The sequence below is a fragment of the Frankliniella occidentalis genome, unplaced genomic scaffold, assembly GCF_000697945.3.
Source record: "Frankliniella occidentalis isolate FOCC.00 unplaced genomic scaffold, Focc_3.1 Scaffold78, whole genome shotgun sequence".
Classification (NCBI taxonomy): domain Eukaryota; kingdom Metazoa; phylum Arthropoda; class Insecta; order Thysanoptera; family Thripidae; genus Frankliniella; species Frankliniella occidentalis.
Window position 1 is genome coordinate 1,313,640 of NW_026267208.1, and position 3,859 is coordinate 1,317,498.

Consider the following 3,859-nt stretch of genomic DNA (forward strand, 5'->3'; position numbering starts at 1 on the left):
GAGCCCGGACACTTTCGGTTGTTGCCTTACTAGGGGCAACATTCACGATTTCTCACTGCCTGGGGAGTAACAATAAAGGCAACCTCTCAAAAAGTTGCCTTTAGGAATTACAGTGTGCTGGTGAAGTGCAACCAGAAACGGCGGACTCGACTTTCCTTCGTACTCGATCGGGTTCCGCGAGATTAGACTGACCCAGCACAAGGTCCTCCTGATCCAGCGTTTTACTAGAGATTTTTACTTTTGTTCAACCTTGGTACATGACCTCAAGGATATTGACACGCCCACTAGCCGATAGTAAATCGTAGTGGTGAAGGCTCGACCGAGCGGCTCGAAGCGGTTTCTACAAACGTTAAGCCGAATGACCGACCACCACTGTAATTTCTCCCCCCAGTTCTAGTTGACTCTTCTATTCTTTTCCTTTGCTTAAACAACAACACTGCTCACTCACCCCAGCCCGGGAGCGCAGCGCAGGTACAGGTGCAGTGGCTGACTGGACTGGACCGGGGGCCGCGGTCCGACGCCGAACTTATAGCCTCCGCCTCCGCCGGCTCCAGACCCAGGATTCGGCGGTGGCCCACCCCCGCGCCACCTCCGCGGCCGCCTAGGGACCACGATTCGGCCGCAGGCAGGCGGCAGGCCTTACCGCATGCTGACAGGATGCACCAGGCACATGGAGGTGGAACGTGGCCCCGATACGACGTCATATGTTACACTACTTCTTCGCTCATCAAACTGCACACAGCACACTGTGCGACGGTGACGTCGCGCCACCTTCCCCGCCGCTCGTCCGCACAGCTGTAATCTCGGTGAATTGTCTCGTGCGCTCCCTGTTCGGAGTCGTGTCTCGATAGATTTAGGGGTTTTTGAGGAGGCGGAAATCAGGGCGTCGTTTAGATGAATGCAGACTTGTGCATTGCGGGGAAAATTACTCGAGAGCGGTGGACTTTGGTCACATCCGCCGTGAAGTCAACCAGAGGGCTGAAACATCAAGAAATGAATTGCCGACATACAAAGGTCTGGATCGCGACTCCAGGTTTTTTGCGCTGCGTGGCGCCAGTCGTATCACACTCTGTGTCACACTCACACTGTGTGCCACGCCGAGTACAGCCTGCTGCTGCAGCTGCTCGTAGCCAGTGGATCAGAAAGGCCACTCTCGCCAAAACATTGCATTTCTGCGGGTATAAAAAATGTAAACAAGAATTATCGTATCGAGCAAAAGTAAGAACACAATGGTGGCCCCGTCCCGCTCCGACGACGCCGCGCCGCGCAGCCCTTGCCAGCGTCCCTGATTGACCTCTGATCTGTTTGTCGCGCAGCGGCCGAGTCAGTCTATGTCTGTAGTATATTTTATTTGTTTTGCGGGTGGTGAGATAAACAGCGCCGCCGTCCTCCGCTCACACGCATCCACAGCAGTATTTTCTTTGCTCCTCTCTATTATTGGATTTTTCTTTAGTTTTAAATGTATTTTTTTAGGACAATAAGGGATGAAACCCTGGCATTTCTGACACCAATCCACCTGTTTCGTAGTCCGACCATCCGTGCGCAAAGGGGCGACAGTGAAGCACGTGACCATCACGGCGTCACCCCGGTCCAGGCCGTTGTTCTGCTGAGGGCCCTGCAGAGTCCGACGGGCGGTTCGGTCGACTGCCGACGCGAGGCGACCTTGTCGATATGCACGCCGTCCGCGCCCGCCCCGCCATTGTTCGAGATTACCGGGGAAGCATTGACCAGCTGCAGGCCCGGTGGCGCGGGCCGCGGGGGTGGATCCAGGCTCGTCCTCTTCCTCGGAAGGGGTGCACACACGCTTACACTTTCTGTCTACTGAGTACGTCCGTTTTTGTTCTGAAAGGGGTTCGTCAAATTACGGGAGCTCGGCGCCTGCGAGACTCGGAGTAGGCCACACCGCGGTGCACGCGTGCACTGCAGCTCAGATGTTGCCTACCGACCAGGCGCTACACGAGGGCTTCCATTGACTGAACTTGGCGGCAACTCTGCGAATGACGGGCATATATTTGCTGTGGGGGAATGTCCTCCTGATGGACCATCCAGAAAATACGTCCGCCATTCTCCGTTTAGAACCTACCAGGTTCAGCCACTGCAAAGCTTTCATAGCGCCTGATAGGTGGGCAACATCTCGCCTACAGTGCATGTATGTACTGCGGACTGGCCTACCCTGCGTCTCGCAGGCGCCTAGCTTCCTCAATCATCCGAATGAATTTGTGAAAAAAAAAAAAAAAACTGCGGACGTACTTTCCGGGCGAACTTTTACGGGCTGACCGATCAAGCAAAAACCCTAGGCTGCTGTGACGGTAGTCCAGAAACGCGGTACAGGAGGCCGCCGCTGCGCCCCTGCAGCGCGTGGGCGCGCGTGCGCAGCCCGGGGCAGCTCACGTGGCTGACGTCACGACCCCCGAGAGGCATAATGAAGAGCAGGCTGGTCTCCGCTGGTCTCAGGGACCTCTCTGCTGTTGACACAGGGTGGTGGCGCTGTGGTGGGATTCTGCCCGACGACGTGTCGCCCACGTGCTGGCGGAGCGGGTCCCAGGTCCCACAACCGGCAGCGGCGGCGGTGAGTAGGCGAAAAGAGACGCGCGCCAAACGAGTGTGTGTGAGTTTGCTGTACTTTGTTTTGTGTCTAAGCAAAACGTTTTCGCTGTTTCACCAAAGTGGTTGCTTCGCGTCGGAAGAAGATAGTTTTCTCCAACAGATAAATTATTTTCTTCTCACTCTAGTACCCACCCACTTTATACTTACAGAAGCCTCAAAGCCAGCAAACATTTCGCTGCAAAAACAAAAATGTTGCCACTAAATTAAAAATTTGCCCGAACAGATAAACAGTTGCTTTGTTGGACTTTTTTGCGTCGTCATTCTGCGCGGGTTGTCTTCAGCTACTCGTCAGAGAGCACGGAGCCGGGAAGGGCGGCGGTGAGTTCATGGCGCGTGCCGCCCGGGTGGCGGTAGGGCGGCTCGACAGATAAGCGCGTCTGGGCGGCATCGGAAACTTCATCTAGCGAGTTTGGGGGAAAAGCATTTAGTACAGTCACATCCTATTATGGTGGAGGAAAAACAAATTCTGACCCTCATACTTGGACCCCATTTTCTGATGGTCGTTGATAAAAATGTATGAATAATGGTAGGGAGTTGTGTGTATGTGTGCCTTGTGTACAGTACACACTCTTTTGAAATACACTGCGAAAAAATTTTGGTCCTGAGCACTAAACATTTTGTCCCGAGACCGGAAGTTTGGAAGCACTAAACAATTTTGTCCTGGGCACAAAAGTTTCGTAGCCAAGCTTCAAAATTTTGTTGCCACAAACTAATTTTAGTGATGGCGGGAACCAACTTTTTTGTGCCAGGAACAAAGTAGTCCTAGTGCCCGGCAGGAAAAAAATGTTCTCAGTCTGCTTATCGAGCAACTCAAGGAAAAAGAAATCAAAACTGAAGTAGAAATTTAGAAGCATTGGGGTAGTCGCCCCCGATGGGACTGCATATGGTTGAGACAGCAGACAGGTACTGCGCCCGCCGCTACCCACCCGAGCACAGCGAAATATTATTCCTCACTGCATATGTTTTGCGCGGCTTCTCTCTCTCTTTCTATCTATCTTTCTCTCTCTCTCTCCCCGAGCCGCCGCTGCTCAGAGACGCGAGTCGAGCCCCGCCCTACAGCGGTGCGGTGTCTGCTCGCGCAACAATTTCCGGGGAGCGAAATTCAAAGTGGGAACAAGCTTCTCGAGGGTGGTGTGAGTCTGAGAAAAGTAAAGTACAGCGGAGGAGGAGGAGGGGGAGGGGCTCTACTGTCAGCCTCTGTCAGCCTTGGCGGGGAAACAAATGACACTAGTTGAGACGAATTCCAGAGTCT

General features: G+C 53.7%; 2 protein-coding genes across 2 annotated transcripts in view; one reads left to right on the forward strand and one right to left on the reverse strand.

Moving 5' to 3' along the window:
* The window catches only part of LOC113204273 (uncharacterized), a 23,316-nt gene that overhangs the window by 16,830 nt on the left and 2,627 nt on the right, over positions 1-3,859 (reverse strand). The window lies entirely within an intron of this gene.
* The window catches only part of LOC113203295 (uncharacterized), a 5,934-nt gene continuing 4,569 nt past the window's right edge, over positions 2,495-3,859 (forward strand). The window contains exons 1-2 of the mRNA XM_052268900.1: positions 2,495-2,569; positions 2,831-2,925. The gene's annotated coding sequence lies outside the window, so the exon portion shown is untranslated. The remainder of the gene's footprint in view (positions 2,570-2,830; positions 2,926-3,859) is intronic.